Source organism: Cygnus olor, chromosome 7 (assembly GCF_009769625.2).
Source record: "Cygnus olor isolate bCygOlo1 chromosome 7, bCygOlo1.pri.v2, whole genome shotgun sequence".
In the NCBI taxonomy this organism is placed as follows: Eukaryota; Metazoa; Chordata; class Aves; order Anseriformes; family Anatidae; genus Cygnus; species Cygnus olor.
The window spans coordinates 22,436,192-22,450,525 of record NC_049175.1 but is presented as its reverse complement, the minus strand read 5'-3'; positions in this window follow the sequence as shown (position 1 = coordinate 22,450,525).

The window sequence follows — 14,334 nt, the reverse complement described above, 5'->3', positions numbered from 1 at the left end:
TGTTATTTTTTTTCCTGTTGCATTGTAGAAAGTTTTTATGTGACAGAGCTAGGGGAGATACCAAGAAAAGACAAAAAATAAAGTATAAAAAAATGACTTAGAAACATAAAGATCAGTCTGTGAAGAAATAGTTAATGGAGCTCACTGACTGAACCCACAGTGCTTGGTCTGTGATGCAGGCACCTGTGATAAGATATGCTAAAAGTCTGAACTGTCCCATAGTTAATTGTGTGGGAAGGTTTTTCATGTGCATTTTAATTAACAATTGAAAACAGATTTTAATATATTGGTTTTGCTTTATGGGATTTATATTTCTTATCTCTCTAATGCATATATTTGATTTAAACTCAGGAGTGCTATCAGTTGGATAACCATGCAAAGAAATGAGATAACCTGATTTAAAAAAATGTCCCCCCCACCCCCCCCCCAAAAAAAAAAAAGGCTGAGGCAGGTAATTTGTCACTGATAACATGTTACTTTGGATGGGGTAGTTCTTATTTATGTAGCCAGACATTTAGGTTATGCTTTATATGTTTTATACTTATTTAAAAGCTTTGTATGCACATAATTACGGAAAATTGCTGTAGTTTGTTTGTAGTTGGTCGTTTGCCGTAGTTTTATTTAGGAACTAAACCAGATGACTGTAACAACCCATCCCTATATGAATTAAAAAATCAATCTGAGCTCTAGTGAATTCTTTAGAAAGGTTCACTTTTTTTAAAATATATGAATTACAGACAAATATATCATAATATGTTTCTAGTAGACAATTACCTTCATTATTAGGATTACGTGCCTTTATTTTCATTTGAACTTCAGCCTCCAGTAATATTCTAGGAGTCAGTTTTCTCTTCCTGTGCTTTCCCACATCTTGGTCTCATATTAGGTAGAAAGGAAGTTTGGAAAGAGATTACTTTTCAAACCAAGATGGGACACTTTCTGTTAACTGAAGAGAGGAAGTGACTAGCTCCCTTACGTGACCATAACTATTTTAAATATTTATATTAATTGTAAATCATTTACTAAAGACAACTACAGTTATAAATAATATGGTCTGTTCAAGGGAAAATTTCCAGGAGAGCAGGAGCCAAGTACATTATAAACTACTACTATGGCTCTATACAGTTTTCTTCTTTGGTAAGCATATAGGTCTTCAAGTGCATGCTTATAGGGAAGACAGAAAGATTATTAACATATACATAACTGCATACCAGCATGGGTCTTTACATTAGCAAGACTAATGCTACCTAGTCTTTATAATGTCCTGCACCTTTCCAAATACATTTGATGCAACAAAATTTCTAGATGGAAAGCATTGAAGACTGTAAATTATATCACTAGATGGCAGTAACAGCCAAGTGAAATGAAATAGATATCTAGAGACTCTCAAGGTTTTATTTTGAAATTAATCTCTGAATATCAAATGTAGAAATAAACATTACACATGACAGTCTGCTCTGCCCAAACACAGATCAGATATAAATTATGATTATTTATAGGTCTTAACAGGTTATAAGATATTACAGAAGGCTACTTATAATTCTTTCTAGACCTTCGGGGATCTTCAAATTGTTCTATCTGATTGGTGTTTTTTGTTGCTTTGTTTTGTGTTTTTTTAGAGAGAAAGGGGAGGGGGGGGATTAATAACCAGGAATTTAGGTCAACGTCCTAAATTACTGTTTGTGATGTAGTAAGTCTCGCAGCCTAGAAGACAGAAAATTAGGTAGTGAATATAAAACGTTGTAAGCAGGAGGTAGTTGCTGTTTCAAAATCTTACTGGATAACTTGCTGACTGAAACATCTAAAGTAATGTTCCTTTGTAGGATACAAATAAGGTTAAGGTAAGAAAATTGTAGGAAAACTTTTGATTACATGGAGGGGACAAATACAGTAATTATGAAACCAAGATGGTAATTTTAGTCATTAGCTGATTTAATGGCAAGTATAGTTAAGATAAGCTAGTACTCAGAGTATTTTTAAAAATCAATAACTGTGTTTTGTCATCACTGTAAAGGGTAACTTCACCCCCAGATATGTCATAGTGCCACTGGAAAAGGAAAGTAATTCATCACAAATATGCTTTGTAGGTCCTTTATGACACTGGAAAAGGAGAAAATTTCCCCACAACTTTCTAGCAGGTTACGTGTAGGTGCAGGGGCATAGCCAGTAGATCAAAGGAAGTGATTAACCCTGTCAAGTCAGTACGCCACATCTAGGATATTGTGCCCAGTGCTTGACACCTACTACGTCAATGACAGTGATAAAGTGGAGCAAGTTCAGTGTAGGGCCACTAAGATGGTCAGAAATGGGCTGGAGCCCATTTCCTGTGAAGTAATGTCCAACTGCATAAAGCTGAGTAACCTGGTCTAGCTGACCTTGCTTTGAACAGCATGTTGGACTAAAGAACACCTAAGGTCCTACGCAACCTAAATTATACTATAATTCTATATTAACCAGCCAGATACAGGCTTAGGACCATGATCTCTTTTTTCCCCACCAGACTTTGGAAGCAAAATGAAACCAGGTGAGAGAAAGCACATTGTCACTCTGTGACAATAAGCTGAATAGCAGATGACATCCTAGATATCTAACCTCTATATCCTAAACTTACTAAAGGTTGTAAAATATCTTGAACTTGAGAGGATGACTCTTTTGCTGCCTCCAATGACTGCACCAGAAGCAGATAATTAAGCAGCTGTTACAACAGCCAATCAGCACATCATTGAGATTAACTCCCAATTAATCCTAGAATAAACTAAGGTAAACTCTGGGCTTTCCTCTGACAGTTTTCTGTGGCACGTTTAACAACGTGCAGAGAGCTGAGAGACCTACTGATTTTTATTTATTTATTTTTTATTTTTTTAAGGTCGGAAGTACACTAACTAGTTTAGCTGGAAAATATCCTACTAACATTAAACTAAACATCAGATTGTTCTATTCTTGTTCTTTGCTTGAATAAATTTGTCAGATGAGGCAAAACAATACATTTTAAGCCTGATGATATTTGCCTTATAAAAAGACTCCAGATTTGTACCAAGAGTTTTCTGTCTTCTCCAAGGGCAGCTATCAGAGGAGCAGAAGCTAAAATAATATGTGTATTATCTGCAATAATTCCACTATGATATGGGGGTGGTCTCTCAAGGGGTCACACTGAAGAAGTTGTTCTTGATGATAACAATTCTTCAACTCCATTTCTTAGAAATTCTGCTAATCTTTTGTGGGACCTAGAGACACTATTTCTTTCCACCACTAATACCTTTTGTGAGTATAGATGCAAGCACTGTTTATAATTGCATTTATCAGTTTAGCAGTTGTTATAGTAGTTTTGAGATAGTAGTTTTGAGAATTAAACTAGATATGTCTTCTGTGTTTTCTGACCATATTTAAAGATCATTCTAGACATGAAAGTTAAAGAACATATGCTTCCTGGCAGTGTTACTTAAAGTTCTTCTTATAGTTGAATTCTATTTATTGGACCATCTGAGTAGATGTCTTAAAGATATTGAAATATTTGTGACTCAAATGGCAGTTTAATTGGATTTTACTCCTCAAATCTGCATTACACTAATGTCATAGAATATGAAGTTTTTCTGTTCACTTTAGTGTCTTCAGAAAATGATGTTCATATATATATATTTCAATAATTATTAATATATATATATTTAAATACTTCTATTGTGAGATAACTGCTTTACGTACATTCCTGGATCCAAACTGAACTTCTTGGAAAAAAGCAGAACTCAGCCAGTGAGTCTGTTTTCACATGAGCATAATGACCTTAACAAATATGAAAGTGCAGCAAATAAAGCTTCTGAGAGGACTTTTAATAACAGGAAGGCAATCTGCCAAGTTTAGATAAGAATGCTCTACACAGCTATTCCTCCCCTCCCCCTACAAAAGCCAGTACCTAATTACCAGAACTGAACCTAGCAGCAGGAAGTAACATTTCACAGAGTTTCAAAATGCAACTTGATTAGCCTTTCAATGTTGAAATTAAAGACGTGAGAGCTCAGAAAGGTCTGCCAGATCAGCAGACTCCCAGGTTTGCATTTGGAAAGAAAAAAAGAAAGAAAGAAAAAAATATATTGCTATTTCTTTTGCTATCATTAGTTAAAATAATGGAAAAATAGAAAAAAATTAGGATAGCTTGGGTCTTGTCCTTGTAAGTTGGAAGAGAGTGAGATTAGTGAGAATGAAAGACAGACAAGAAGGAGAGGTTCATTTGTGTTTGCTATTAAACACGTATGAACAAAGTTCTTTGTATACAGGAAGCTGGGTGTCAGAGGCGCAGAACCTGTGCTGTTATTCTGATTTGCATTTACACTGCAATTGACTTTGAGAAGGAGATAATTTTGTTTTGTTTATTTTTTATTTATTTAAATATTATAAAGTATCCTTATATTTAAATATGATAAACTTACCATCTGTCTCCACAAGGTCTTTGGTTTTCTTTGCTCTTTACCATAATCTTTTTAAATTTTAAGGTTTACACATAAATACTAGTGGCCTGTTTCGTATGTCTACTCACTTTGAATAATACGTTACACTTTATTTTTTCGTTTGTTTCCCTTAATAATGTTTATAAAGAGCTCTGCACTATATATTCAACCACTGAATTCCCCGCTGTCACAGATCTGATACTGCAAATAGTAATTCTGAAGACATATCCAGTCTGGATTACCATTTATGTAGAAATTATCACCATAGATGCATGTTAATACCAGAGGAGCTGTAGAAAAGATTATGGTGTGACAATACTGTATTTTTACCATCCAAACAGCATGAGCAGTTATAGTCCATGACCTACTCCCACAATGAATTTGTATTTGCTTGTGATGGATAGTGCAGTCAGTGTATATGGTGTATGCTGTCCAGAAAGAGAAATACATTTTTTTAGTATCTTTTGCTGTCTTTATGCTAGAGGTTATTTGTATACTGATGTAAGTATTCTTTTACTATAAACACTGACTCTTGAATGTTATGTAAAAGACAAAGAAAGATATTCCAGTAAGTGTGTTTTCTTTTTCCCACTACCTGAGTCAGTCATTAATATTTTGTGTTAATTAGCAATAAATTATGTTAAAAAATTCTCTGAATCAAAACAATTTTGCCTGTAATAATATTTAATTTCTTCTAATCTGGAGACAGAGCCCACAAAGAAGTTTAGGCTCATAAACTCTGTTATACGTTGGTTTTGCTGCCAAGTTTTCCTGAGGACATTCATGTGGTACAGAGTTGGAGACAGCTGGGAACAGCTATTTCCAGGCATTTATCCACAGATACCTCCAATCAAGTTCACATCCTTAGGTTAGGCCAAATCTCTGGCCTCCAGGTGAAAGAACTAAGTTTGCACGCATCTTCATGTGTACTTACTTGTACTCTTAGGAACTGCTTCAGAAGAACTTTCATTCTATGACAACTGTATTATGAAATTTTAATTACCAGACAATATTCTGGAAATCCTAATTCTCCACTGGTTTGCACCTTGTGTATTCATTTACACATGTGCAAAGTGAAATTAAGTGTTAAATGAAAACAATCTAGTTTGGCAAAAAAATTGCATAACATTTGAACAGGTGTAAATTATTATGATTAAATGTAAAGAGAATTTAACACTGGCAAAATGAAGTCATTTTGTCTGTTTGCTTTCCCATGATATGGAAAATATATCTTTTTGCCTGTCCTTATAACTATTAAAACCTCTATGTGCATCACCAAATGATACCAGCCAGTAGTCAACATATGAGTTCTGGTATTATCATCTTTCTCTTTCTTAAGATATTAAAAATCAGCACAGTAACAGTTCTTCAAATAAAATCTTTTCATTTAAATGCTGACAGTTCAGTATAAGTACCAAAATTTTTGTAAAAATAATTTTCTTTGTGAGATAATGACTCACTAAACATCGATAACCCACTCAATACCCCTAGGCATCGAGCCTACGTGAGGGAGCCGCCAGGCACCGGCAGCCCTCGTGAGGGAGGCTGACGAGGCGTGGGCGGAGCCAGCAGCGTCAGCGACAGCTCCTCCCCCCGGCCGTTCAAAGGCAGCCCTTAGGGAGCGCGAGCGACCACGAGCGCGGCGACCAGGGCCGGAAAACAGGGAGTGACGCGGCAGTTAGCGAGGCAGTTAGCGCAGGCAGTGCGGGCAGGAAGGGCGGAGCGCCCACACCCGCCCATAGGGACAACTCGTCTAACGGCACTCTCCCGTCAGCTGGGCTGCAATGGTCTCCACCAGGCACGGTGCTTTCTCTAGGAAGTCAGTACACACCCAGACCGACTGCCCGTCCAAACATGCGGCAGTTCAGGTCTCCGGATGCGGGGAGTGTCTGAGCCTCTTGCTGCCATCGGCGGGAGGCAGAGAGACTGCTTGCGTGAGGTGCGAGCAGGTGGACGACGTGGTCCGCATGGTGGCGGAACTCAAGGAGGAGGTGCAGAGGTTGAGGGATATCAGGGAGTGCGAGCGGGAGATAGACTGGTGGAGCAACTCCCTGCAGGACCGGAGGGAGAGGGACCAGGGTGAGACGCCCCAAAGGGGGGTGGACCCCCTGCCCCGTCGCCATCGGGCAGGGGGAGGGGACCTGCGAGTTGAGGAGGAATGGAGACAGGTCCCTTCTCGACCTCACAGGAGATGCCCTCCCCTTCTGGTGCCGCCTTCCCAGGTGCCCTTGAACAATAGGTTTGAGGCCCTGGAGCTTGAGAGACTGGTGGGTGAGGACGAGGTAGGAAGCCTACCCAGGAGGATGCCTGAGGTGAGGAAGTTGACTCCACGCCTCAGGACTGCCTCCACCAAGAAAGAAAGAAGGGTGATTGTTGTGGGCGACTCCCTCCTCAGGGGAACGGAGGGCCCTATTTGTCGGCCTGACCCCACACATAGGGAAGTCTGCTGCCTCCCTGGGGCCAGGGTCAGAGACGTTACCAGGAAGCTTCCAAACCTGGTTCGCCCCTCTGACTATTACTCGCTTTTGATAGTCCAGGCTGGCAGTGATGATGTTGAAAAGAGAAGCCTCAAGGCTATCAAACAGGACTATAGGGGGCTGGGACGATTGGTGGAGGGAGCGGGAGTGCAGGTGGTGTTTTCGTCTATCCCTACGGGGGAAGGGAGAGGCACGGAGAGGACATGGAAAGCTCACGTGGTTAATAGGTGGCTCAGAGGCTGGTGCCAGCACAGAAATTTTGTGTTTTTTCACCATGGGGAGCTTTACTCGGCACCCGGCCTGATGGCCCCAGGTGGGTCCCTGTCTCCAAGGGGAAAATGGATCCTAGGCCAGGAGCTGGCGGGGCTCATAGAGAGCGCTTTAAACTAGGTAAGAAGGGGGACGGGGCTCAAACAAGGCTTGTTGGAGCTGTGCCGGGGGAAACAATGGCTAGGCTGGGGAAGAAGGCGATGGCCCAGCTGAAGTGCATCTACACTAATGCACGCAGCATGGGTAACAAACAGGAGGAGCTGGAAGCCATTGTGCAGTAGGCAGGCTACGACTTGGTTGCCATCATGGAGATGTGGTGGGACCGCTACCACGACTGGAGTGCTGCAATACCTGGCTATCGGCTCTTCAGGAGGGACAGGCAGCACAGAGGGAGTGGTGGCGTGGCTCTCTACATTAGAGAATCTTTTGATGTTGTGGAACTCCAGGCTGGGAATGATAAGGTTGAATCCCTGTGGGTTAGGATCCGCGGGAAGGCCGGCAAGGCTAGCATCCTGGTCGGGGTCTGTTATAGACCGCCGAACCAGGGTGAGGAGATGGATGAGGAGTTTTATAGGCAACTGACAGAAGTTGCAAAATTGTCGGCGCTTGTCCTCGTGGGGGACTTCAACTTCCCGGACATATCCTGGAAACACAACACGGCACAGAGGAAGCAGTCTAGGAGGTTTCTGGAGAGCATGGGAGATAGCTTCCTGACGCAGCTGGTCAGTGAACCTACCAGGGGTGGTGCCCCGCTAGACCTTCTCTTCACAAACAGAGAAGGACTGGTGGGAGATGTGGTGGTCGGAAGCTGTCTTGGGCAGAGTGACCACGAAATGGTAGAGTTCTCTATTCTTGGCGAGGCCAGGAAGGGGACCAGTAAAACTGCTGTATTGGACTTCCGGAGGGCTGACTTTGAGCTGCTCAGGACGCTGGTTGGCTGAGTCCCTTGGGAGGCGGTTCTGAAGGGCAGAGGAGTCCAGGAAGGCTGGGCGCTCCTCAAGAAGGAAATCTTAACGGCACAGGAGCGGTCCGTCCCCATGTGCCCAAAGACGAGCCGGCGTGGAAGAAGACCGGCCTGGCTCAACACAGAGTTGCGGCTTGTGCTTAGCAGAAAAAAGAGGGTTTATAATCTTTGGAAAAAAGGGCGGGCCACTGAGGAGGACTACAAGGATGTAGTGAGGCTGTGCAGGGAGAAAATTAGAAAGGCCAAAGCTCATCTGGAGCTCAACCTGGCTACTGCCGTTAAAGACAACAAAAAATCCTTTTACAAATATATCAACGCGAAACGGAGGACTAAGGAGAATCTCCATCCTTTACTGGATGCGAGGGGAAACCTAGGTACTAAGGATGAGGAAAAGGCTGAGGTGCTTAATGCCGCCTTTGGCTCAGTCTTTAGCGGCAATACCGGTTGTTCTCTGGATACCCAGTGCCCTGAGCTGGTGGAAGGGGATGGGGAGCAGGATGTGGCCTTCGCTATTCATGAGGAAATGGTTGGCGACCTGCTACGGAGCTTGGATGTGCACAAGTCGATGGGGCCGGATGGGATGCACCTGAGGGTACTGAAAGAACTGGCGGAGGAGCTGGCCGAGCCGCTTTCCGTCATTTATCGGCAGTCCTGGCTATCAGGGGAGGTCCCAGTTGACTGGCGGCTAGCCAATGTGACGCCCATCTATAAGAAGGGCCGGAGGGCAGACCCGGGGAACTATAGGCCTGTCAGTTTGACCTCAGTGCCAGGAAAGCTCATGGAGCAGATTAACTTGAGGGTCATCACGCGGCACTTGCAGGGCAACCAGGCGATCAGGCCCAGTCAGCATGGGTTTATGAAAGGCAGGTCCTGCTTGACGAACCTGATCTCCTTCTATGACGAAGTGACGCGCTTGGTGGATGAGGGAAAGGCTGTGGATGTGGTTTACCTTGACCTCAGTAAGGCTTTTGACACCGTTCCCCACAACGTTCTCCTCAAGAAACTGGCTGCTCGTGGCTTGGACTGGCGTACGCTTCGCTGGGTTAGAAACTGGCTGGATAGCTGGGCCCAGAGAGTTGTGGTGAATGGAGTCAAATCTGGTTGGAGGCTGGTCACTAGTGGTGTTCCCCAGGGCTCGGTACTGGGTCCGGTCCTCTTTAATATCTTTATCGATGATCTGGATGAGGGCGTCCAGTGCACCCTCAGTAAGTTTGCAGATGACACCAAGCTAAGTGCGTGTGTCGATCTGCTCGAGGGCAGGAAGGCTCTGCAGGAGGATCTGGATAGGCTGGAGCGATGGGCTGAGGTCAACTGTATGAAGTTCAACAAGGCCAAGTGCCGCGTCCTGCACCTGGGGCGCAACAACCCCAAGCAGAGCTACAGGCTGGGAGATGAGTGGCTGGAAAGCTGCCTGGCCGAGAAGGACCTGGGAGTACTGGTTGATAGTCGGCTGAATATGAGCCAGCAGTGTGCTCAGGTGGCCAAGAAGGCCAACAGCATCCTGGCCTGTATAAGAAGCAGTGTGGCCAGCAGGTCTAGAGAAGTGATTGTGCCCCTGTACTCGGCTCTGGTGAGGCCGCACCTTGAGTACTGTGTTCAGTTTTGGGCCCCTCGCTACAGGAAGGACATGGACATGCTCGAGCGAGTCCAGAGAAGGGCGACCAAGCTGGTGAGGGGTCTGGAGAACAAGTCTTATGAGGAGCGGCTGAGGGAGCTGGGCTTGTTCAGCCTGGAGAAGAGGAGGCTCAGGGGCGACCTTATCGCTCTCTATAGGTACCTTAAAGGAGGCTGTAGAGAGGTGGGGGTTGGTCTATTCTCCCACGTGCCTGGTGACAGGACAAGGGGGAATGGGCGAAAGTTGCGACAGGGGAGTTTTAGGTTGGATGTTATGAAGTACTTCTTTACTGAAAGGGTTGTTAGGCATTGGAATGGACTGCCCAGGGAGGTGGTGGAGTCACCATCCCTGGAGGTCTTTAAAAGACATTTAGATGTAGAGCTTAGTGATATGGTTTAGTGGAGTACTTAGTGTTAGGTCGGAGGTTGGACTCGATGATCTTGAGGTCTCTTCCAACCTAGAAGTCTGTGTCTGTGTCTAAACAGAAGTGGTCTCTTGTGGCTTCCAAAACTGATATTCACTGTATTCCGATTAGTAAATTGCACACTTTTTTCCCCCTATGTATTGTTTTAATATCAGTTTAGAAATTTCACTTAGTGAAAGTAGGTATTCATAGAATCACAGAAATTTTGAAAAGAAATTTGAGGGTCATCTAGTCCAAGCTCTTAATATATATTAAAAAAAAAAAAGAGAGAGAAAAAAAAATACAGAGGGCATATATGTAAAGGAAACAGAAATATGAGTCAAAGATGCAATAAAAGCACTGCTTGGAGTGTGAGATCTCTAAGGTCAAGTCTAGCTGGAGTTAAAACTAGTTAGGGATATAACGTAGCTATGGTGATAGCAAGTGGTGCTGCAAGGAAAATGTCAATGAAAAGCTTGAATGTGGTATTACTCTATTCCCGAAGATTTTCATTTGTCTGCAGTTGAGTAGGCAACAGCTTAAGCATTCTTGATTGCTACATTCTAAAAGCAAGGATTATTTTAATGAATCTAATACAACCACATCATTATATTTAGTTGTTTTTCCATCTGCTTTTAATTTGCAATATCATGTTCCATGTATGTCAGCAGGACCAGAAATGGATTTAAATACTTTTTACTTTTCCTTATTCCACCTTTGTGGTTAATTATACCTCAAGTTATAATAGCACTGTACATCAGAGAGAGAAAGAGTTGTTTTTTATCATCATGGCATACACTGCAGTTATGTAAGTAGTATGTTTCCTGCTGATTCTAGTCTATAGCTCACGAAACTTCATTTGGTTACAGCTAAGTCAGTGAAACTGTGTGAATTTCCATCAGGTAAGGATCTGACCCTCAAAAGATAAACAAACCCTGAGGAAACTTTGCATTGCTAGGTGATAACACATTAACAGATTTTTATTTAGTAAAATAAACAAAGTCATTCTCATATTTACAAAGTACTTAGCATTCAATATGATTGCTACACTAATTCAATTTTTCCCCTATTGTCTCAGCTCCTCTAATTCATTTCTTCCTCTTGTCTGCCAGTAAAAGACCTTCCCCATACTTAAATAATGAAGGTATCCAAACTTCCTCTTTGGTACTGAGACCACGTTCTCTTTTTCAGTGTTTCCTGTGCCTAAAGAAAATGAGGAAGCAAAATCTCTTGGAATTTGAAAGGAAAGCATCTCTCTGCAGTTTTATGCTGAATGCAGCATTGCAATCTCTCTGTTCCTTTTTCCTGAAATATTTTTACAATCCAAAATTAAAATATCAATCTTTTAGGACCACAAGTCTATAACTTTTAAAATTATTCCACTTTGCTGTGACACTCAGTGAAAACAGAATCAAGCATTTATGTTGCCTCTGGTGATTAATAAGTTCCTAGTACTGTAACACTGGTTAAATTAATTGTGATAATGCCTACTGATAATGCTTACAACACTAGTGCTTATATTGTTCTAAAACTACTTTCTATGTGAATAAGTGATATGAGCAAAAAACTGTAGATATTTAGAGGACAAATATTTTTAAAATGTGCTATACCGAGTACCATTAAACACAGCAGGCTTTCTGTTTGTCATCTGAAAGAATTTTATTAGTTCCAGAGTCTAACAAGACTAAGAGTTGTCATTCCTCATCAAGTCCACCCCTGAAACCCCAAAGTTCATAAAAGCCAAGGTCTTGTTAGAAAAGTCCCTGTGGGCATTTGGATGATTATCAGATTCTGAAGGGCAAGCTATTTCTTCTAGATGAGTAGCTTCCTTAAGATCATACCAAACTTTTATAAGAATTAGCACAGGTCTCCTTACTGCAGGCTTCGCAGTAGATGAAAACATCTTTCTAAGAGTCAGTCAGAGCTCTTAAATAAAAACTTGACAATGTAACTTGACAGAAAAAAACAGCTTGATGTCATTTGAGTATTTGAATGAAGATATTAGTTGACATGCAAGCAGAGTAGAAACTGCTGCTGAGACAGGCCTTGGACAAAGCTCTTTTAGATATATTTTAGAAGGTACCTTCAGAATGGTTAATCTTTCAAAGCACATTTTAAATGGGGTAAAAGGAAAGAAGAAAAGAAACAGAAGACTTTTAGCCTTCTGTGAATTTATGTAAGACATTGGGAGGGCAAGAGAAAGAATGAAAACACACCTTGAAAACTGGTATCTGTATATCTGTGTAAGAGAAATACTGTTTTGTTGTTTATTTATTTATTTATTATCTCCTCTAGGAAACCATGCTTACTTAGCAATACTGTTTTTGTTTCTCTCCAGCTGGTCATTGCATCCATAATAGAAATTGAAATTATAGCTACTTTCAAGCAAATCTGAAATATGCTTAAATTCCCATGAGATCTACGGATTGGCATTTAGATGCAGAATTACACAAAACAATGTCCCACTAAAATAAAAACAGGCAGAAAGTACCTGGTTCTATAGCATAAGGGTGAAGTTCTTGTAATGAGTGAGTCAAGACTGGCAGTAGGATCAAAGGATACGAATTCATAGGAAGATTCCATTACTTCTACTGTTGATTTTTTTGTTTGTTTGTTTCCCTTGAGAAGACTCTTAAATTCTGTGCAACAACTACAAAGAGAGCATATAAACTTTTTGACAACATTCTTCACATTGGAAAGAGATTGTTGTGTAAACATTCATTGATTTGGTTGCCCAGAAATTGTGTTTTGGCCTATAATACATATTGCCATATTTGAAGATGGACATTTCTTGGAGTAGGAATATTCTTTCTATAGAATTTTGATAAATACATACTTCAGTGAGATATTAATAAAGACAAAGGGTGTTTTATCCATTAACTAGTTCTAAACTGGTTTTAACATTTTTATAGACTTAATACAGGCTTATCAGAAGCCACAGCTGTATGTTTGTCTATAATATTAAACTGTGAAACTTCTTTCAGCAATAAATAATCTGCCTTATATATCAAGAAGGTATTACATGAATTTCTCTCCTCCCAGCAAAAGTGTTACCAGCAAAGCCTAATTATTCCAGTATATACAGTTTAATAAGCCAGTTAAATAAATACATAAAATAATAAAAAAGTGTGATTTCTTGAATAAGAGATATTAGATGAAAAAGTTGTTTTGAGAGTTGGTAGGTGTCTATGTTTATTATTTCTGGAGAGAAGCTTGAGGAAAGCATTGCAAGACTTGACATTAAGACTTTACACAAAAATCAAATTTAAAATAGAGTCAGTTGCTGGTAATATAATTATTTTTAAATAGTTGGAATAGCTTATTAAGGAGATATCAAAAAAGACTTTTTTCAGCAAGCACAGAGCAACTGACTTGAGTGACCACTTGATGTCATCCTGGTGCCACAAAATTTGTCTAAAAGGTATATAAACTCTGATTCTATGAGAATGATTAAGTTTCAGTGAACTTGTCTCATCTATGTTCCTAATTTTTTTTTCAGTCATCTGCAAACCTTTGATTATTTATTTACTTATTTTCTCCCTGAGGTCATGCATAATCTTCTTTAAGAAGCTTGTTCAAGAAACGCTTAGTCTCCTTTTTCCTTGAAATAGCTGCAAAGTTCACAAGAAAATGTCTCTCACATTTATTCCTCACACAACTATGTTACTATGTTGATTTAAACAGTTTTGTTAGTTTGGTCCAAATGTTCCATCAATGTTATATGGAAAATATGGGGGAAATCTTTCAAGAGTTTGAGCAATGGTTTTACTTCCAAGATCATTCAGCTGTGTTATGCCAAATCTGTACTCTTTTCTGACCAACCATAAAACTTTACAAAAAAAAAAAAAAGGAAAGAAAAAAGAAAGAGAGAGAGAGAGGGACAGACAGAGAACTGGATTCCCTTTGCCTAGTTTTCAAAAGAGCAGTGAAAGATTTAAAACAAAGACTTGTGACAGCTGAAAGATACTTGTATGTTTTCATCTTGTGGAGATCTTGGTTCACTCATTATGAGATCCATTTAAAGGAAACAGGAAGATTTTCAGCCCTGAAAAAAGACTGGAACTAGATATGTCTAGAGCATAATTTGTGTTATCTTAAACAGACGTCTAAAATAGGTCAGATGAACTGTGTTCCAGAATTGGATATTTCTTCCCATGCTGTATATT